Genomic DNA, 23115 nt, shown 5'->3' with positions numbered 1-23115 from the left:
TTGGAGAATATGGCCTAGGATCAAGAACAGAAGCAGGAGAGCAACTGGGTGACTTTTGTAAGGTCAACAATTTGGGAGTCAGTCAAGACTGAATTTTATCATCTAGTTTATATGCTAAACCTACCATATAGAAATGTGGATTAGACTTGGAGGAAGAAGATGCAAAAACTGGAGGAAAAAAACATCAAGATATACAGATGACACCATAATATGAGCAAAAATTAGCAAAGACTTGAAATGATTCTTGAAAGAAAGCAAAGAAGACAATGCAAGGTTACAGCTTATTTCTTTTTACTGGCATGATTGTATATATAAAACTCAATAAAAGAGATTTTTCATTTTATGCATTTTTTTCCCTGACCATTATTGCTACAGACCAGAGGTAGGCAACCTGCGGCCCGCGGGCCGGATGCGGCCCGGCGAGGCCTTGGGACCGGCCCCAGCCTGGTCCTGCCGCCAATTGCCGCCGGGGCCTTTGGCCTCTCGCACGCAGGGGCAAGGGGGGCAATTGTCCATAGACGCCTCAGAAACATGCGTTTATATTAACATTTTTTTTAAAATCAGCAAATTTTTTTGTGTTCTCCACTTTTTTTAAAAAAGTGTCCACCATTTGAAAATGTTGTCCTACATTTGTCCCGGTTTATTTATTTATTTAAATTTTTTTAAAATTATTTATTTATTTATTTATTTATTTATTGGCTTCGGCCCCCCCAGTTGTCTGAGGGACAGCAACCCGGCCCCCGGCTCAAAAAGATTGCCTACGCCTGCTACAGACCTTTAACCTTAGCCAAGTTGCCTAAGGGCTTTGGGGAGCTGATGTCCAAAACAACTGGAGAGCTCATCAATGCAGTATTTTGGTCTACCTGGATAATATCTTCTTTATTTTTTTTACAAAAACGGATTGCAAATCTTATATTATTGAAAAATGTAAACCATTTCTCCAAAAAAAGGGGGGGAGGCTACATTTATAAAAGAAATATGCAAAAAAAGCAAACTCAAGGGCAATCTATATTTTTCCCAATGAGATGAACGATTTCTTTGAAGAAACGGTGTGACAGTTGATACATCTTTCGAAACAAGATAGATCAAGTGTATACACACAATACCTTCTAGCAGGAGGCTCACAGTTAGCGCTTGCACAGTCCACTTCTCCATCTAATTTCTGAGTCACAGATGACTTTCCAGCCAATCTATTTTACTATTTGCCAACAGAGAGCTAGATGTACTGATGTATCACACCATTTATATAAACAGGCAATTTCCACAGCAGGTATCCAAGCTGATTCAAATGTATCATTTTTCAAAAAGAGTTTCTATATATATATATATATATATATATAGCATGAGAGGGGGGAGCTGCTCTGCATGGTGTTTAGGGCAGCAGGCTGGCCTGGCAGAGACTATAGCAGCATTAAAATGCTTGTTTTGTTAAACGTGTGTCATTAAATTGGAGAGCCTAAGAAAAGTGCATTCTCAAGAACAGGCATCTGTATTTATCCAGTTGCAAATTGATGCAGGAAAGACAGTATTTATGCAATTCAGACATTGTGAATACTGGAGTTAAAATTACAGTAATTAGGTACTTGCACAGACAAAAATGGCTTTGTATTGCCTCAGATTAATCTCATGCTGCATGTTCTCAGTAAACACTTGGCAAATACATGCCAAAAACAAAAGTCAGATTATAGATGGCAGAACATTAATTTGCAAAGAACATTCATATTTAACTACTACCAGACCACCACCACCCCCCATTCAAATATCCCATGCATTTCACGATCTCTGTTGAATATTTCACGCCTGTTCCCCAATGCATTTCAAGATGCTGGCTATCATTTTTAAAGATCGAGGCGTTTGAGCTACACCTCCTATGTCAGCCTACCTGCCCTTTAATATCAGCCGTTGCAGACTTTTGCTGTGAGTTCATCCACTGACAGGGGTTTAGATTAGATGGCCCTTGGGATTCCTTCTGACAGTATGAAACTATGTATCAATACTTTCAGATGCATGATTGATAGCAATATGTGGAAAGGTTTTCTTGGTGACAGCACATTGTATAGGCAGTCTCCCCAAATCTCAGTAACTTCCCAGGGATTCTAGGAATTGAAATCAAGAAAAAAAACACCCTATGCAAACACTGCTTTGCCTCAATACATTTTTGTTGCTCTACCAACACGTGGAGACATTTCTCCCTTCTCTGCTGTTGGCCCTTGTTTATTGACTTGATGGTTTGCATTGTAAGTGTATTTTCAGTGGCTTGTTAATATGTTTTATTAGTTGTTAGGCTTTGTAAGATGCTTTGATCAATACCTTTGGGAAGAAGTAGAAGGAATTTCTTAAATAAATAAATAAATAAATAAATAAATAAATGAAGATTAACATGATCCCAGGATGGCTGTGTGTTGGGCCCAAGCAGTTAATATCACTTAGACTCCCATGGGCTCCAACAAAAATCACAGAATTCACAAAATTGCTTCCTGACAAATTGCTGTTGCAATGTTCATGATCTCTTGCCCAAATATACTTCCAGAATTCCTTCCAAACAAAGTTTTTTCCACATTTGTTGACACTGTTGACATTAAATCATGGCAACCCTATGAAGAGACTTCTGTAAACCCTGGTCATCAACAACTGTGTCTAGGTCTAGCAAAATTGGGGCTGTGGCTTCCTTTATTGAATCAATCTATCTATAATATGATGTTTCTTTTTTCTTAGTGCCTTTGGCATTTCTCAGTATTATTTTTGTTATTGAGTCATGGCATCTCATGATGTGTCCAAAGTAAAATATGATAGTTACAGTTTAGTCATTTTGGCTTCTAGTCAGGTTTTTTGCTTTGGGGCCCACTGTATTTGTCTTTTTGGCATTTTCTGGTATCTGCAGAACTTTCCTTCAGTGCCCCAAGGAGTTTATTCTCTAAATGAACTGATTCTATTGTCACATAAACTGTTGCCTCCCTGTTGTACACAGTGTGATCAGCACCTGGCTAAGATGACAACTACATGTATGTGATGCTAGAGGCATCACATACATAATGTCAGAGGTAATGCCATTGGCTCAGCAAGACCGTTTCTCAAGCTATCTTATTTGAGGGACCAGCAGTTATTCTTTTTTCAGTGTTGCCAGGGACAGGTACCCTATTGCATCCATGGACTACAATTTCTTTCTTTCTTTCTTTCTTTCTTTCTTTCTTTTTCCTGGAAATTCACCTGGGACTGGCAGCCAATGGCTTTTGCACCTGGAGTGGTCCATGGTTCACCACTGGAGAAGCACTGCTTACTCACAAGTAAGCATGAACAGATGAGGTGAGGAATCACCATTGGGTGGGGTGAGGGTTTGATTCGATCCCTCCACAGACCTTGGCAGGCTGATGTTGGAGGACACAGTCATGTCCTTGACAATCTTAGGTTCCCCATAGGTATGCTGGATGAAGATTACCATTGGATGCTTCAGAAGGTAAGGCAGTTTTGTTCTTTCCCCACTCTTTATCACATGGGGGAAGTGGGGGTGGAGAGAAGGAGAAGTAAAATCTGATCAGTTGGTGCCAGATGAGTGCTTGACCATCTCTGGTCCTGCACAGGGGAGGTGGAAGAGGAATGGAGCCAAAAAAGAGATTCCTGCTAACAATGAACAGTGACTGGGAATAGTGGGGATTCCAGCTAACATCCAAGTTATGGGAAGAGTTTGTTGCAGGTGGGAGGTTTGTGCAGGCTGCAGCTTCTCCGTCCCTGAGATAAACGATTTGCATCTTAACTCAACATGACTAAGGCCCTAGTGAAATCAAATAGGCACATGGCAACAAGACCTAAGTGGGAACTAACTTCATCTAGCAGACTAGATTCAAACTGTAGTCTCTCTGGAGCAGTGATTCCCAAACTTTGGTTTTCCAGGAGTTTGGACTTCATCTCATAGAAGCCTTAACCACTTTGGCCAGCAGCCAGGAATTCTGGGAGTTGAAATCCAAAACATCTGGAGGACCAAAGTTTGGGGACCCCTGCTCTAGAGGAACTGTTTGCACTGTGAATCCTCTTTGACAGACATATGGGTTTGTTTATTTATTTATTTCATTTAGATGCCACTTTTTTCCTAGAAAGGGAGAAAGCAGCTCACAGATAAAAACAATTAAAAACTTTACAATTAAAAATGTTTTTAAAACCAAGTAAAATCATTTCAGTAAAACAATATAAATTTGCATTAAACACACAAAAGTTAGACATGAGCACACAGCCTATATAAAAGCCTTCCTCATGATGATTATATATTGAAAGCCTGCTTGGGGAAAAAATGTCTTTGCCTGACAGTGCAAGGAAGCAGGGAGGGGGCCAACCTAGCCTCCTGTGGAAGGGTGCTCCAGAGGGTGAGACCAGCCAACAAGAAGACTGTCTCGCATGTCCTCACCAAGCAAGCCTGTGATGGTTGTGGAACTGAGAGACAGCCCTCTCCTGAAGATCTTGGAACTCTGGTAAGTTCGTATGGGGAGATACGGTCTTTCAGAAAGTTTGGACCTGAGCCATATAGGGCTTTATAGGAAATAAACCAGTAGCCAGTGAAGCTGCTTCAACAAGGGAGTTATGTGGTTCCTATAACTTGCTCCAGTTAAGGGTGTTCATGGGTTCAGGGAGCTTCCTCATAGCAAATGGTCATCTGGCAGACTACTGTCATTGGAATCGAAACTCTTTTTCAGTGTTACTCTGGTATTTCCATGATAAAAAAGTGGCTATTTCATATTGGGCCTTTTTTAATTAAAAAATTATGTATATCCCGCTTCTCTGTTACAAAAACAACTGGAATGGCTGGGTTAGGATTCCAGGATATTCAGACACTTGTCTAACAGCTGCTTGAAACTGCAGAGCTCTCCTGAGCACTGGGCTATATAACATTAGCTGTGATGGAGGAGATGCCCGATGCTTGTCCTTCCAATATGTTTCTGGCATGTGTAGCAAATGGTATGATGTGATAAAAGAAGGGGTAGGCAGGCTGGTGTACTCTAGACGTTTGGGACCACAGCTGCTATTGGCCAGCCCCTTACTACTGGTCATACTGGCTGGTTTGATGGGTGCTGTAGTCCAAAACATCTAGAGAATACCAGCTTTAAAGGGTGTCATCGTGGCACCCAAGACAAGAATATCAGTTATGCCCATGCATGTATGTGTGATGTAATAATTGCAGAGTAGTCTCTGGCACATGATTCTCTCCCCACCATACTTCTTGAATACTGCTGTTGAAGCACAACACCAATGCATGTAATAGTAGAGTTGTCATAAGGCAGGGGAGGCAAGGGCTCTTGTATCTTTAATGGTTGTACAGAGGAGGTAATTTCAGCAGGAGGCCCTTTCTGTTACTAGCTACACTTGCTAAAGTTCTTTCTTCTACACAAGTAAGATACAATAGCCCTGTCCTGGGGCCCATTCATACTACACAGTTATTGTCAGGGATTTGAAGGGTTAAAACACAGCACACAGGGAAATGCTTGATGTGTGTGTGTTTGGCCATGAGTATTCAGCAGAAGGACAAGGCTGATCAGCACAGCTGATGCTCATTGGCTCAAGGACACTTTAGTGTCTAGGTGCACGTAGCCATGGATGATGAAACCATGTGTCTGGATTGCACAGGGGACACATGACATGGTTACACACAGGAACTCACTGGGTTTGGGAGACCACATGGTCTGGAGTCTATATAAACTCAGGGGTTGCAAGTGATAGCTTGTGGGTTTGAAGTAGGAGTTGGATTGGTATGGTTTGGAGTTTTAGAGATCTGGTTTTGTATAATAGCACTGTGAATAAAGAGCACTTTGGGGACTTTGTTTCTCTGGTGGTTTATCAGAAGAAGCTACAGCATCAGTTTGCTGTGTGTCCCCGGAGGTTCCTGCATTGCTGCAGTTCCTGGAAGACATCCAGTTGCTGTCATCCCAATTGGACTTTGGAGCCACGCTTCAGCTTCTGGAAATTGCCAGCTCTGCTACAAGGGTATGATTTAAGCCCAGGACTCGTTTGAGTTGCTGACAGTGGTTGTTGGACCCCAGCAGTTGCGCTGACAGTTATAGCATTATCATTCCATCTTCACTACCATGCTTCAGTTCAATGGAATCCTGGGAGTTGTAGTTTGATATGGCACTGGATTGCTCTGACTGAGAATTCCAAACACCTCCTCCCTAAACTGCCAATTCCATAGGACAGAACCATGGAAGTTAAAGTGGAATACTAGTGCTATAATTTTATAGTGTAAATGGGGCCCTTTCTGTTTAGCAACCCTATTTCACAGGGTAAGTTCCACTACAAAGTGAACCATGCTGCCTGTTCTTTTTCCAATTACTGCATTATGCAAAGGGTCTGTTATTGTATCTAAATATCCTGAATCATTCAAGCTGAAGTCAGCCAAAGAGAAATTATCTTTTCAGAATGACAAATGTGTTCCTTTTCCAAAGTCTACAGTCACATATCTTAATATAGGTATCTATTATTTCCATTGTGTATGTAGCATAGCAGAGCTGAAGATGAATAACTTGCTTAAAGCTACAAATTTTTATCTGACTGGTTCCCTTTGCTCCAGCTTTCTCACTTTCTGACTTTCTGTCTAGAATAACTTTCAAGTCAAGTTCCCTTCAGCCTTCTAACTCCTGGGCACAGTATATTTGCTACACAATCATAACAATCTTAGGCTAGAATGCAAAGAGGTTTTTCCACTGATAGAGTTGCTTCTGTCAGTGAAAGTGATTCCCTCACCTCCATGAAGTCCCAATCCCTTCTCAAAATCTAGTCCCAAGAATTGCAGGGCCATGGGGAGCAAATTTGGAGAGGAGCACAGAAGCCTATAGGGGAGAGAAAATAGAGAGAAAGTCCTGTCATGGGAGCAGACTTCTGCACATTCAAAATTATATTCTACCTCTACTGTTGTGATACCTAGATAATACTTGTGTAGAATTATATCTAAGGATTCTATGAGGCATCACACCTTTTAGAACCATGCTGGCATCATAAGCAGTCCACACTGAACTTAGAAAAGTTATTTTTGGATGATAGTATCCATAAACACCAGCTTCTGTGACCAATGCTGCTGCTGGTTGGAGGCCTATGAGCCATGTCATCCAAAAAAGAATGTATCCAAGCTCTGATTCCAAAGCACTGGGTCGGCAAAGCCATGGTATACCAGAAACAGCCACTATATTTCGACAAAGAAACCATTAAGTCTTTCATTATTTTCTGGTAATGAAACATATGAACATATGTATACAGTTAGAGGAATCCTAGCATCCTAAATGATTTTTGGCTACAATATGACGTTATCACATGGGAGGAATGTCTCTCAGTTTCGAAAGAAAAGAAAGTAGGGCTAATTCAGAAAATTGGGCCTAGAAATGCAAAACATGAGACAGGAAATGAGGGATATGAAGACAGATTTGAAACGAGAATTCAAGACAGAGATCAAGGGCCTAAAACAATCCATTGAAAAAGTAACAAAGGACTTAAAGACAACAGATACTAAGGTGGAGATATTGGAAGTTAGAACAAAGGAATTGGAAGACAAAACACTACAACTGTCATTAGAACAAGAAAAAGAAAAGACTTAAAAGCTATTGCTGATTTGAAAACTAGAGAACGTTGTCTTAAGATCAGAGGTCTAAGAGAATTACAAAACGAAAATCTTTACGAATATATAATTCCAATTTTGGCTGATTTTGTGGGGATCCCATGCTCGGACTTAATTAAAGACGTGGACAAGACATTCAGGATTAATTCAAGGGCCGCGAGAGAAAGAAACTTACCTAGAGACATTTCGATTTATTTCATAAGGACAAGAACTAAAGAATTGATCTTAGAAAAAAGTTACGAAAAAAGACTCGTAGTAGATAAGGAGGAACTGATGATCTTGAAAGATATTCCCACGAGAATATTGAGAAGGAGAGCGGACTACAAACTACTGACAGCATCCCTAAAGCGGCATAATATCCCCTACAGATGGGAAGTACCTGAAGGTGTATCATTTACTTACAAGAACAAAAGACTGAGAATTAATACATTGAGCAAGGCTAGAGAATTCTTAAGAGTTTTGAAGAAGAATCAAACACCGGAGGAAACGGACATCCTGAGTCAACATTCAGAAGAAGAAGAAGAAAACGACAATCCAAAAGAACAGAAGGACAATTCAGGAGCACTTGAGGAGAGCGAAGAAGAAGGAGAAGTACCGAACGAGACTTAAGATAAGTATCATAGACAATCGGATTTCTGGAGGGATAAAATGAAATTTAAAATATTATCATGGAACATCAAGGGACTGAACCTTTCTAAAAAATGTAAAAAAACCTTTCAATTTTTAAAAAAGAAAAATTGGGATATAATATGCCTCCAGGAATCTCATATCAGAAAATCTGAAACACATTTGTTGAAAAATAGGAGCCTGGGAAAAGAATATGTTTCTGCTAATGAATCAAAGGAAAAGGGGGTGGTAATGTACGTAAAATCAAATATACCATCTGTAGAAATCATAAATGACAATGAAGGTAACTATGTTGGAATAGAAGTGAAACTAGACAATCAAAAAATATTGATAATCGGAGTTTATGGCCCATTAAACAAAAAAAATGAATTTTATCAAAAACTCATGAATGAAATATTAGATTTAAATTATGAAGATATTATTATGATGGGGGACTGGAACGGGGTTATGAACCCAGTTTTAGATAGAAAATCAAAAAAAAAAAAAATCAAAAATGTCCAAGGTAAACTCCCTAATAAATTTAACAAATTGATTGAAAACCTAGGCTTAATCGAGGCATGGAGATATAAATACGGGGATAAAAAAGAATTTACATTTTATTCACATAGACATAATTCGTTTTCTAGGCTGGATATGTTCTTTATAACTAAAAATTGGGCGAAAAACATTGAAAGTATTGAAACTTTGGCGAGAATCATATCAGATCACAACCCAATAGCGATGGAAATCAAAACTGGAGGGAGAACCTTTTCATGGAGATTAGATGATAATTTATTTTAAAAATCCGATACGTTAGAACTAGCTAAAAAAACCTTAGAAAATTATTTTAGGGATAACTCCGGAAAAGGAACGGAAGAAGACATTGTTTGGGAAGCAGGTAAGTCTGTCATGAGAGGATTCTTTATACAGGAACACATATGGAAAAGGAAGAAAAGGAACCAAAAAATTAATAAAATCAGTGCGGAAATTAAAAAGAAAGAAGAAGATCTTAAAGACAACCCAGAAGACAGAGAAATAGAGAATGAAATTAAAATACTCCAGAATCAAATATCAATGTGTTTAATTGAGGAAGTGGGAAAAAATGAAATTTTCAAAACAATATTACTTCGAAAATGCGAATAAATCGGGTAGATGGTTAGCGTATAGACTAAAAAAAGAAAAGGAGAAAAACTATATAACAAAAATTAAATTAGGAGAAGAAGAGGTGACTGACCAAGGAAAAATCATGGATATCTTCTATAATTATTATAAAAATCTATATGATGAACAGAATATAGATATACAACAAATTAGAACATATCTAGATAATATAACTGTATCATTAATAACTGAACAACAAATTGATAATTTGGAGAAACCAATAACTAAAGAGGAAATCCATCAAGTGATAAAAGATTTAAAAACAGGGAAAGCCCCAGGCCCCGATGGCTTTACAACATTATACTATAAAAAATTAGCAGATCAATTAATTACCCCCTTACAGAAAATGTTAAACAATATTACAGTTAATAAATTCCCAAAGACCTGGAAAGAAGCCAATATTACTTTAATTCTAAAACCTGGAAAAGACCCACTAGAAATTAAAAATTATAGACCAATTTCTTTATTAAACATGGATTATAAAATTTTTACGGCCATATTAGCAAACAGATTAAAGCAAGTTATTAAAGAATGGATTGGAGAGGAGCAAAACGGGTTTTTACCCCAAAGATATTTGAAGAAAAATATAAGAACTATGATAGATATTATCGAACTATTTAAAGACAAAAAAGACAGGGAATTGGCTATTATACTAATTGATATGGAAAAAGCATTTGATAAAGTCAATTGGAATATAATTTTTGAAATTTTAAAAAAGGTAGGAATTAAAAACAAATTTATGAATTGGATAAAGGCCATTTATAAAGAACAAGAAGCACACTTGATTATAAATAGAGAAAAAACTAAAGTTGTAAAAATTAAACAAGGCACAAGACAGGGATGTCCCTTATCTCCTTTATTATTCATTATGGTCATGGAAATATTAATCAGAAAATTAGGACAGAATAAGGAAATCAAAGGTGTTAATAATAAAGGGATCGAATTTAAATCATCGGCCTTTGCAGATGATTTAGCTATCTTCCTAGAAAATCCTGAAATAAGCATCAGACCTCTAATAAATGAATTAAAAGAATTTGAAATGATATCTGGACTCAAAATAAATAAAAGTAAGACTAATATATTGACGAAGAATTTAAACAAAACTGTAGAAAAAGAGATGATGGAAATTTCTGGCTATAATGTAACAAAAAAAGTTAGATATCTGGGAATAGAAATTACCACAAATAATATAGATCTATTTAAAAATAATTATACCAAACTTTGGAAGCAAATAAAAAAAGATATCGATAATTGGAAATCTTTAAAACTCTCTTTATTAGGAAGAATAGCATGTATAAAAATGAATATTTTACCAAAAATACTATTCCTATTCCAAACATTACCGATTATAACAAAAGAAAAACCAATCCAGAATTGGCAGAGGGACTTGACAAAATTTATTTGGTTAGGGAAAAAACCCAGAGTTAGAATGAAAACCCTTCAAGATGCCAAGGAAAGAGGAGGTTTGGCGGTTCCAGATCTAAAAGTCTACTACCAAGCAGCATGTTTAACATGGGTGAAAAATTGGCTAGAATTGAAAGAACAAAAACTATTAAAATTGGAAGGAGATAATTTAAGTTTTGGATGGCATGCCTATTTGTACTATAATAAAGCAGAAATTGATAGAGAATTTAACAATCATTGCATTAGGAAACCATTGCTATGGGTTTGGAAAAAAGTTAGAGAGACACTTGGAGAGAAAATTACAATGGACACTTCACCACAAGAAGCCTTTCTTTGGAGGGAAAAAGGGGTAGTAGAAAATTGGCTAAGATATAGAGATTTAGTAACAAAAGAATCAAACAATCATAGATTTAAAACGGACGATGAATTGCACAATCAAAATTATAAAATACATTGGTACCTAAAATTACAATTAAAAGAAAAATTTAAAGTAGATATAAAAAACAATTCAACAATTATAGAAGACTCGGAACTTGAGAACATTCTAAAATCCAAAAATAAAGGGTTGCTATCAAGGATATATAAATTTTTATTGAAGATCGAATTAGAAAAGGATACAATCAAAAGCAATATGATAATATGGGCACAAAATATTGGTCATAATATTGATTTGGAACAATGGGAGTTTACCTGGAACAGAAGATTAAAATATACAAGAAGTCAAAATTTAAAAGAAAACTATTATAAGATGTTCTACAGATGGTATATAACACCGGAAAAATTGGCTAAAATATATGGATTAGATAATAGTTGTTGGAAATGTCAAAAAGATAAAGGCACCTTTTTTCATAGTTGGTGGACCTGTTCCAAAATTAAAAAATATTGGCAGTTAATTCACAAAACAATCTGTAACATACTGAAAATAAATCTCAAATTTGTACCTGAATTATACCTGTTAAATATTTTGGAAAAAACAGTAGAAAAAAAACATGGTAAAATAATTTTTTATCTGATTACTGCAGCAAGAATCATATTGGCACGCAATTGGAAAGACCAAAACATACCAACTTTAGAAGAATGGATTGTTAAAATTTTTGAATTAGCGGAGATGGACAAACTAACAAGACTACTTAACAACGAAGACATGGAAGAATTCTATAAGGACTGGAAAGAAGTGATGATCTTTTTACAACAAGGGAGAAAAGAACTTTTCATTGAAGGATTTAAAGAATAATTTGAAAACTGATATAGATTAAGACACAATAACAATGGTTTAACTATATGGAACTTAAATATGTATATATTAATATTAGACAAAATAGCTAAGATAATAAAAACAGATCTTAGAGTACATTAGAAATAGACTTTATAGATAAAGTAGCAATTACGATGAAATAGAACTATGAAGATTTAGGATCACAAAAGAAATTATTAATCACGACACTTAAATGCAGGGAACGGAAGAACTGTTTTAGTTATGTGTAGTCTAATTATATGATGTTTTAAATGTTAGGAATGAATGAATGAGATGTGACAGGAGGTTCTTTTTCTTTTTCCTCTTCTTCTTTTTTTTTTATCTCTCTTCTCTCTTCTTTATTTTCTTCTTTCTTTCTTTTCTTTTTTTTCCTTTTAGGTTTAATGGGTATTTTGTGTTGTGTTTTATTTTATATGTGTTATGTAATGTTAAATGTATTGTCAAATGTTACAATCCTCAATAAAATTTCTTTAAAAAAAAGAAGAAAAAAAAAGAAATGAATGCAAGTACGTGGATGGCTGTCACACCACAGAAGAACACAGCGCCCATCCCAAAGCCAAAGTAGTGTGAATGCAAAAGAAATTATCATATAAGTACGTATCCTTCATAGTCTAGAATTCAAATTAGCATCCCTGCACATGTGCAGTGAAGGCAGAATCAGATCATGACCTTTTTACACTTCCGGTGAGGCTTGCTTCCTGTTCTCGTGGTTTTGCCTTGTTTCACGTTATTTGTTCAGTAATTACCCTTTATTTCACGTTATTTAGGCAATTCACATTATTTGTTCATTCATTACCCTTTATTTCACGTTATTTAGGCAATTCACCAATTCAAAACCAGTCCAAAGCAACCTTGTAGTTGGTTTGAGCATTGGACTATGACTCTAGAAGGCAGGGATGTAATCCCACTGGGTGACCTGGTGCAAGTTACACTCTCTCAGAAAATGGCAATGGCAAACCCCATCTGAATAAACCTCCCAAGAAAACCTTGTGACAGGGTCGCGAGAGAGAAAGAGAGAGCCCTGGCCAATCCCTTCCCTCCAGTTGGAGAAGATATGTTTGCAAAGGGAAAGAGCCAGAAAGGGCTAAGAGGAGGGTGGCAGTGTGTGTGTGTCTCTGTGGGGAGGGCTGCTTCATCCCCAAAACAGCTCCAGAACTCCGAGAGGAACTTTGCCAGGCTGAGAGAAAAGCCCCCTACACCCCTCTGGTAGGGAGGGAGGAAAGGCAGACTTTGGTGCCAGTCTTTTAACCTTTTGGGGAGGCCAAAGTATCCCCCCCTCTGGGCAAAGGAGCTTGGGAATTATAATCTGATTCAAAAGCAATCCAAGGGCAACCAAGCCATGCGTTCCATACTTGCCAAATTTGAATTGAAGGCAACTTTGGAGTGGAACAGGATTTGTAAATTCTATATTTCCCTGAATTTACACATCCCTCAATTGACCATGGATTGGGTTCGAATTGACTTAGCATTGCCTTCAGTTACATTGTGTGATAACCTCTCGCGCAAAAACATGAAACCCCATGATTGCACCCTGGATCACACTGCACTGACCTTTTAATTTTGTCCGAGTGATAACATTCATTGAGGAAGTGATGCTTGGTGCTATCCTGCACTACTGACATATTCCACTAAGAATTCAGTAATGTGGCAGTTAGAAGGATAGAATGGACTCAGCTTCAGACAACCTATTCCTCATACCACTTAAGTACTGCACATTTGTGCTCAGCACCACAGAATATTTTATATTCCTAGTCTCTGTTTAATATGTTTGTTTAATAAACTACATGTGGGGAAAATATTCAAGATTATGAATTGTAATCACCCAAGAAGCCAGTGTTTTATTGTGCTTTGAATGTTGGACGAGGACTCTCAGAGATGAGAGTTCAAATCCGCACTCAACCATGGAAACCCACTGAGTTACCTGAACAAGTCACACTCTCTTAGCCTAAGAGAAAGGCAATAGAAAAACACCTCAGAATTAATATTTCAACTCCCACCCCCACCCCCACCCCAAAAAAAACAACTTATGACAGGGTTGCGATAAATCAGAGTCAACTTAAAGGCACGTATCAGCAAGAGAGCAGTTAATCCTACTGTATCGTATCAAATGAGATTTACCAAAAAAAAAGGGGGGGGATCTCCAACTAATTTTCAGTGAAGCGTGCATAGCCCTGTGGGGTTTTAAATTTATTTTTTCACACTGCCACTGTCAGAAATGCAAGAATGTTTTAGAAAACTACCATGCATCCACAAAATGGCATTTTTTAAAAAAAAATATGGAACAAGAATTGTTAAGCCACCTAAATACTGTGTCTATTAAGTGTAAATTTGCAAGACAAATTCATTAAAGTGAACTCCCAATCACAGTTTTGTGGCTACTTTTGGGGAAAGAACAATTAAGCTATTTTGTCTAAAGGATCTGGAATACAAGATGCATTGATTCTCTGTGGTAATTCCTGTTTTTTGCCATAAAAAATGCCAGAGAAAATAAAGCTTACAGTGAATCATTTTATTTATAAAATGTCTACAGATGTCCTGGCACATTAGATTACAAATAAATCAAAATATCAGCAGAACAAAAGCTTTATTAGGCCTATCCAAGATGTTACAAAATAGCCAGCAAGCTTTGTATGACTCTTCTTTGGGCTCAGTGGTGTAATTATTGGGGGGGGGGGGGATTTTCCATTGCAGTATCCTGAAATTCAATTGAACATTTAGAAATACAGATTAGGCATCCAAAGAATAGCAGAAGACAAAGAGCCCGTACAGACTGGCCAAAACAAAGCTGCTTCGGGTCACTTTGGAAGTATGCTGTTTAAATGATGAATGCATCCTAAGAGGCCAGAAGCTGCGCCAAAGCCGCGCTCCAGACCTAAGGACTGGAGCACAGCTTTGGCGAAGCTTCTGGCCTCTTAAGATGTGTGTGTCATTTAAACAGCATACTTCCAAAGTGACCCGAAGCAGCTTTATTTTGGCCTGCCTGTACGGGCTCAAAGTTGCCAAAAGATTGTGACCACAACAACTGTAAGAGCTCTAGGTATGAAAGTATCTTACTCTGTAATGCTAGAAATGTGGGGATTTAATGAAAATTTCATGGGGTTGTAGAATTCCTATGGAGGACAATGCCGTGTGTGTCTCTGTGTCTGTGTTTGTCTGTTCATGAATCATGTGAAAATGGCTGAACTGATTTTCACCAAATTTGGATATGTTTGTAGAATATAAACAAAGAGGCTCATACAGAATTCATTAAGTGGCTTATGGCAAACCCAATTACTTTTGCATTAGATTTTCACCAAAAATATTGTTGTGGTGGTTGTTTATTAATATAGTGCCATCAATGTACATGGCACTTTACAAGTAAAAAAACCCAAAACAGTGGATCCTGCCAAAGACGTACATTCTAAAATATAAATAAACACACATACAGTGGGAAGGAAGGAATAATAGCACTGCACTGGGATGTGATGGCTCAAATCGTTAAGACGGTGACTCTGTTGATTGCAAGATTGGCAGGCTGGCAGTTCGAGGCCCAAGTGCCGCATGATGGGATAAATCCCCATTATTTGTCTCAGCTTCTGCCAACCTAGCAGTTTGAAAGAATGCAAATGCAAATAGATAAATAGGTACTACTCCGGTGGGTAGGTTGTAGTCTCTGACAACACTGGCTCTTCGGCTTAGTAACAGAGATGAGCACCGCCCCCTATGGTTGGACACAACTTGACAACCTTATCCATGGGGAATACCTTTACCTTTACCTTTTGCAATACAATTACCTAAATAAAATACAAATACATACACTACAATATAAATCAAACTGACAAATACTTATATGCAAGATTATAAAACAATATTAAACAAAAATTCCAAAAGCTTGGGAAAACAAGAAACCTTTTAATTGAAATTTAAAAATAATGAGGGAAGGAGCAGTCTTCAAATGTTCAGAGAGGCTATTTGGAGGGTATGTTTACAGTGGTCTGATTTAAAATATAGACTTATGCAAATGAAAATTCATTTGAGAAGGGCCCTGGGGAGCACTGTAATGATTTTTCCATTTGTACAGGATCGTGTGGCATATAATGTGAAAGATGCCGGTGAACTGAATTCAAACATTTTTGCATTTTTCTATTAATAACAATTTGTTTCTGTCTGTTTGTTACCATATCACAGGTAAACAGCTAGATGGATTTTCATGAAATCTGGAGGGTGTTTAAGATGATATGGCTTAACATACAGACAAGATGAATAAACTGGGACTGTCATACTTTGGACACATCATAAGATGATGTGACTTACTGGGAAAAAATGATAATTATTTGCAAAAGCTGAATCCAGCAGGAAAATAGGAAGATCAGAATACTGGTGGATTGATTCAATCAAACAAGCCATGACCCAGAGTTTACAAGGACTCTTGGAGCACTCTTCATGGGATCACCATAAAGTGAAATCATTTTGACAGCAAATAACAAATGTGGCATATACAAAATTCATGTGGAGTGGGGGGGGGGGGTGTGAGGGACGCCACAATCATTCTTTTCATTAATACAGAATAGTAACCAATCATGGAGGCATGCTCTCTCAATATCAACTTTAAAATGATGTAAAAGATGAGCAACACCTGAACATCCAGACACCTAGGCACTCATTCTCCCAAGCTGTTCAAGCTGAACAATCATTAACTGTGGTAGTAGAATTCAAAGATATAGCCATGTTAGTCTGTAGAATCAGTACATAGAGAGATCTTGTAGCACCTTTGAGACTAACTGAAAGAAATTGGCAGCGTGAGCTTTTGTAGACTTCAGTCTACTTCCTACAAAGTAAGTCTCAAAGGTGCTACAAGATCTCTCTACGTAATCATTAACTATGGTTAATTATTCTCTCAAGCAACATGGGATACTACGGCTTGTATTACATAAAAATGTCAACAACAAAGAAGTCATTTGGGAGGTATGGTCAAAATCCCAAAGTAAACTATTTCTGAAATCTAGTGAATTTAATATCGGAATTAAAATAGAAACTTTTATGTCTCGTGAAGTGCAATGCATAGTACAAGATCATAATTGTATGATTGTCCAGCACTTCTAAAAATGATGCTTGAGCACTGTAATAATATATTTCTGTTTACTTCTTTTCTTTTGTAGGCTGAAATCTCAGCTGCTTTGATTCCAACTTCCAGTTGTTCCCAGACTGGATGAGATTTGGAGGGGCATGTGATAAATGGCAGTCCATTTATTGGAGTCTTCTTCTCAGATAACAAAGGCTTAAATGCTGGGGAAGGTACATTTTAATAATCAGATCATAGTGATGAGATGGCAATGGTCCAATGAGATGGGCAGTTGGAGGGAAGCATGAACCTTCGAGTGGGTTCTGAAGGAAAGGTTTTAAAAAGCCTTGTGCCACTACTGCACCATGTGAAGGTTCTCTAGATCTTCCTCCACTCTTGCTGAGCTGGATGGGGCCTCTTTTTATTTAAAATAAACCTTGCTACCACCACCCAATGAATAACTTATTACACCTTACCAATATATTGGGACACTTGTCAGGGATTCCACTGGTATTTGCAAACCCAGTCAGGAACTAGCTAAACTAAGGCACGTGAAAAAGGAGGGCAAAGAGGCAGAGTATTTAAGCATCCACAGACAGCAAGCCCACACTGTCCCCAATTGTGGCATGTGCATGTGGCAGCACTGCCATTAGAGACAGCCCTCATTATTCGCAGTGGTGGTGTATGTACACAGCTGCACCACTATTAGGCACTATGGGACTTCAGGTAAGCCCCCATCCCGTTGTTCCTAATAGCGGCACAACCACCACATACACATGCTGCCATGGGGACAATGGGAATTGAGGTCCTGCGGATTTTGGTATCTGAGGAGGGTCTGGAACGGATCCCTACAGATACCAAGGTCCCACTGTACCATTTCAGCCAAGCCAGTAAAACAAATCAAAATCCTAACACCATTGACTGGTAAATGCTCCTAATCTCACTCACAGCTCAGATCGAATTTGCAGTCCTTGGTGTTTCCATATAGCTGGGAGCCTGGACTCCATTGTCCAGCTCCACCAGTTTCCTCATGATCTGCCTCACAAGGGTCAGAGACCACTAGCCAACAGGCAGACAGACCAACAAGCAGACCCTAGACAGACAAAAGCTTTGTGCTGCATCCAGGCTTTTAAAAAACCCCTCCTCAGAACCCTCTCGAAAGTTTGTTTCTCCCCAACTTCCCATCTCATTGCACATTTGCCATCTCATCACAGTGATGTAATCCCTTGCTAAAATGTACCTCCTCCAACATTTAACCTTTTGTTATTTGGGAAGAAGGCTCTGATAAATGGAGGGATTCCCATTTATCGCAAGCACCAATCACAAGTCATAATGCTCAGCACCAGAATATGTCTTCTGATACTGAGTTCTCATGAATCATCATCATAACAAGTGTATGCATTCATCTGTAGCCAAATGAAGCCCAGTAAGTTCAAATGACTGAATATTTGATTGGCTCCAATAGATTTCTTTTACCTTAATGGGGAGGAGTTTAAAACCTAAGATGATAAAGCAAAAAATGTTTTGAACCAAGGATTTGAAAGGTCTAATGAAAGAGATCTGGGAAACTAAAACTTAACTCAGGAGAGTCTTGCATTTCATCATTACTAAGGATATCTAAATATACTGGTTATAACTCCAAGGTGTCTGCTGAAATTCTGAGATCAACCAGACAAGAAAAGAGAAGATTGGCCCAACATGAGAATAGGAATATCTTTACGGTAGGTTTAGGTATCATTTCTATACAGCATATATATTTTCATGACTAAGCATGAGGTATCTGAAAAATAGACCTGTTTATAAAGCCAGCAGGTCGTATGAAAACAAGCCCTATATAGGATGCAATGGGTGGAATAAAGACGAAGATACCTGATAATTTTTTGGGTGTAATTTGATTCCTAGCAAATGGTTGTTTCAACATATAGATAATAATCCTATGATACCAAAACACCTCGTCTAATTTTTGTCTGAAAGTAAGCAGCGTTGGGCACAGTTGGTATGTGGGTGGGAGTGTGGATGGGTGTGTCTGTGTGCCTTCAAATTGCCTGTTGACCTATGGTGACCCGATGAATTTCATAAGGTTTTCTTTGGCCTGATACAGACAGCCAAAATAAAGCTGCTTCAAGTCACTTTGCAAGTATGCTATTTAAATGATACATGCGTCCTAAGAGTCCAGAAGCCGCACCAAAGCCACACTCCAGTCCTAAGGACTGGAATGCAGCTTTGGTGCAGCTTCCAGACTCTTAGGACACATGCATCATTGAAACACCATACCTCCAAAGTGACTCGAAGCAGCTTTATTTTGGCTGTCTGTATAGGGCCTTAGGTTCCTTCCTCTGAAATATAGCCTACAGTACCTGGTATTTGTTGACAATCTCCCATCCAAGAACTAACCAGGACTGACACTGCTTAGCTTCCAAGCCAATCAGGTAACACCAGGGATCTAGTGTTAGAGGTGGGAAAGAATCCTTCCCAAACCCCCAGAGAACCACTGCCAGTCAGAACTGACATTACTGGATTAGATGGATTTAATTATGGACATAGAAAGGATTAGACCGTATTCTCTGCAGTCTGAACCACAATAAGGCAGCTTTCTAACGTATAATATTTACCATTACAAATATTACAAAGTAATGGATATCAATTGCAGTTTAGAAAGTACCTGGTCCTGATAAAGAATATCTTAGAAAAGGATGCCAAATCTTAAGAAATTTTATTGTAAGAAACCCAACAATTATATTTCTGTTAACGATGATCAATAAAAAGAGGTGATGAAGTTAAAACCAGTAAAAAGCAATATGATTAAAGCATAAGATATAAAAGCATACTAGTGTTCACTAGATTAGACGTTAGAGTGCTGATTGGTGTACCATATTAAAAGGAACAAACAGAAATTTGAAGACTCAGATAAGTCTCAAAAACCAAGCACAATTTGAAAAGCAACACTTAAAAGAATGAAATATGAAAATATTTTTTTCAATTTTTTCTGTACTTGTAGGTATTTGCTGTGTTGTAAATCCCATGGTCCCATAGCTCAAACCTATGTATAGTTACTCAGAAATAAGTGCCGCTGGGTTGTGTGTCATGTTCTCCAGATTCCCAGCTTTTATTTTAACAAACCCAATATTTCCATATAATCTGAGACATAAGGCACTATTTTGCTTTCAAAGCAAGTCCAGTGTATAGGAAAAGTTTCACAAGTATGCCAAGGCCATGATTCCTCCCCTTGGAATCCGGACAGTCTTTTTGCTTGCATCAGATTTAGGAAATTTTATATGATCCACCTTTCTTTCTACAGCATGCATTAATGACATAGTATAGTCTGGAAATGTTATATGTTATATTCTCAGCTTGTTAAGTATAATGTCAGCTTGTGATTTAGAAGCTTATTGTTTTGAAAAGCTGAGGGTGTGTGGACTACATAAAGCAGTGGAACAGGTTTGGTACGTTTTTCTTTACTTCCTTTCTGTGAGAGCCATTCTAAGAGCAATTTGAGAAGTACTAGCATTCACTAGATTAATTTTAAACATGAATTTTATATTAATTATTGTCCTACATATTGTAATATAAATATTGCATAGAGATGCAGCTCAATATGTGCATTTTATGTAATGATTGTGTTTAACTATGTTGTAACCTGCCTCGAGCCATGAAGAGAGGCGAGTAAGAAATAAAATTATTATTATTATTATTATTATCGGGCTATGTGGCCATGTTCTACAAGAGTTTATAATAGGAATAAACACTTCTAGAACATGGTCACATAGCCCAGAAAACCCACAAAAAACTATGGATGCCGGGCATGAAAGCCTTCGACTTCACAAAATTATTATTATTATTATTAATGCTGTGAAAGGTGAAATATTAGCCACTTTTGTTGCATGTAAATAGCTACCCATGTAACCTATAGGCAATGAAAATACACTGCATGTCAATTTTTTTCTTTTTCACAGCCTTAGCAGTGAACAAATCCAGTAAGTTCAGTGTTGGAAGATTTTTGCATTCTCTTTCCCCCTCGTTAGATAGATAGGGATTTCCTGCATGCAAACTCTCTTCTCTCTTATTCAAACTAACCATATGATTTAGGTCACTCTCCCTTTGCGACTGACAGACACTCTCTAAAGATTTTCTACTGATCTGTTGGTTTTCCATCTTCCTCCTCTCTTAACATTCTTTGGAAAGATGGTGAGATAAAGATTTCTTTTTACCTGAACTATTCGCTAGCTAGATTAGGATATAGCATTTATGTATACAGTCACCCCTCCTTTCTTACAGATTTGAGGTCTGAAAACTTGAATATTCACAGAGGGGCGACCTCTATTATTATCAATGGGGCATGCCCTTTGTTCGCTTGCGGGCACGCACCCCATTCAAGCCTATGAGGCTTGAATATAGGTGCATCTCCATTTTCACGGAGGAACCGATTTCTGTGAAAACGGAGGGTTAGTAACCTTTTGTTTGAACTACAAGCTAATTGTGTTGTTTTGGGAGTCAGTCTCAGTTCTTAGGGAAGCACAGTTAGACAAAGGCACATTTCTGCTACTCTGCTAATTTAAAGCTAGATCCTAACAGGCTTGGCTTTGATATTTTTTTATACTTTAATATTTTTGTTTCCTTACGAAAGGCTTGGGCCTTGGGAAACTTAAATTACCCTACAGACAGAATGTACAAACAACTGACTTTGATGTTAGAGCTGCCAAGCCTTCGTCTTGATGAGGCTACAGATCAATTTTTATGAGAATCACAGAGTTTGAGTCTAGACTCTAGGGATTACCAAAGAGTGAAGGGGAATCGTGTGTATACCAAACAGTGCAAGTAAGACAAAATGTGTGGTAATTTCATGGTAGTTTGGAAGACTGCCAGCAGTGCGTGGTGGTTTGTGATCTAATACATTACAGTCATCCCTCCATATTTGCAGCTTTGATATTTGCGGATTTGATTATTCACGGATTTGATTAATATGTTCTCTCTAGGAATATTTAGGTTCTCCAGTGCAACTCTATGGTCAACTTTACCTAACTCCACTAGGCCATTGTAGCTCCTCCAGTGGTTCTATGGCCAGTGTCTGTCAGATGTTGACCACAGAGTTGCACTGGAGGACCTAGAGATTCCCAGAGAGGTGTCCTCTCAGGTAAAAACATGGTGTTTTTGTTATTTGTGGTTTTCCCATATTCACAGGGGTCTTGTGCGCCTCACCCTAGCAAATATGGAGGAACAAGTGTATAATGAAAAGAATGAATTTGTACTATTGCATGGCAAATGGGGCTGGCTGAAACCTCCACCTGTAATGCTATGAACTCTTTGTTCATAGAGAAGATGCAATTAAAAAAAAAGCAATGGAAGGATATTATGTAATGATCTGAAATTGAAGCCTTGTGCAAAGATTGGTCATGCTTCGGTGCATAGTGTTGATGATGAACCAGGATGAGCACTAGTCTTCAAAATACTAATTACATAATGAGTTTCCACATGCCACTGACAAAGTAGCTATTATCACATTCCTATTCTCTGCGTATAGGAAAAAACACACTGTATATTACCCAGGCTGCATCCACACTGGAGAAATAACCCAGTTTGACACTGCTTTAACTACTGTGGCTCAAGGCTCTGCTCCGCTCTGGGCCCCAGCTCCCAGAATTCCATAGACTTGAGCCAGAAAAGAGTGAAAGTGATGCCAAACTGGGTTATTTCTTCAGTGTGGGTGCAGCCCTAGTTTCCCAAGCCTTATGTACGTGTATGTATGTATATGATGTGTGTGTATATATGTATATTACTTGGTTAAGTTAAAGCGACTTAGTTCTTAGTCTTTTTTATATAAAGGTTTCACCCACTGACTTTTTCTTTATTGCCATGATGGCTCTGCTGTGTCCCTTGTTAGCATATCGGTCCCAAGCACACACTGCAGAAATAATCCAGTTTGAGACCGCTTTAACTGCCCTGGCTCAGTGCTAGGGAATGCTGGGAGTTGTAGTTTATGGTGGCACTAGAGCTCTCTCTCTCTCTGACAGAGAAGGCTCAATGTCTCACCAAAACTACAGTTCCCAGGGATTTCCAGGCATC

At 38.0% G+C, this 23115-nt stretch overlaps 1 long non-coding RNA gene across 4 annotated transcripts in view; it reads right to left on the bottom strand.

Moving 5' to 3' along the window:
- LOC149312946 (uncharacterized) overlaps window positions 1–23115 on the bottom strand; it is a 33874-nt gene that overhangs the window by 10274 nt on the left and 485 nt on the right. For 2 of the 4 annotated variants that reach the window (XR_016281443.1, XR_016281441.1), the window contains exon 2: window positions 6724–6809. The exons of 1 other annotated variant lie outside the window; for it this stretch is intronic. This is a non-coding gene — a long non-coding RNA (uncharacterized LOC149312946). Of the gene's footprint in view, window positions 1–6723; window positions 6810–13565; window positions 13637–23115 lie in introns of those variants that run through there. One more of the 4 variants, XR_016281442.1, reaches the window with a different exon arrangement.

Source organism: Sceloporus occidentalis, unplaced genomic scaffold (genome assembly GCF_023333645.1).
Source record: "Sceloporus occidentalis isolate IW3139 unplaced genomic scaffold, rSceOcc1.0.p SCAF_5, whole genome shotgun sequence".
NCBI lineage: Eukaryota > Metazoa > Chordata > Lepidosauria > Squamata > Phrynosomatidae > Sceloporus > Sceloporus occidentalis.
This window is presented reverse-complemented; position numbering and strand designations above follow the sequence as displayed.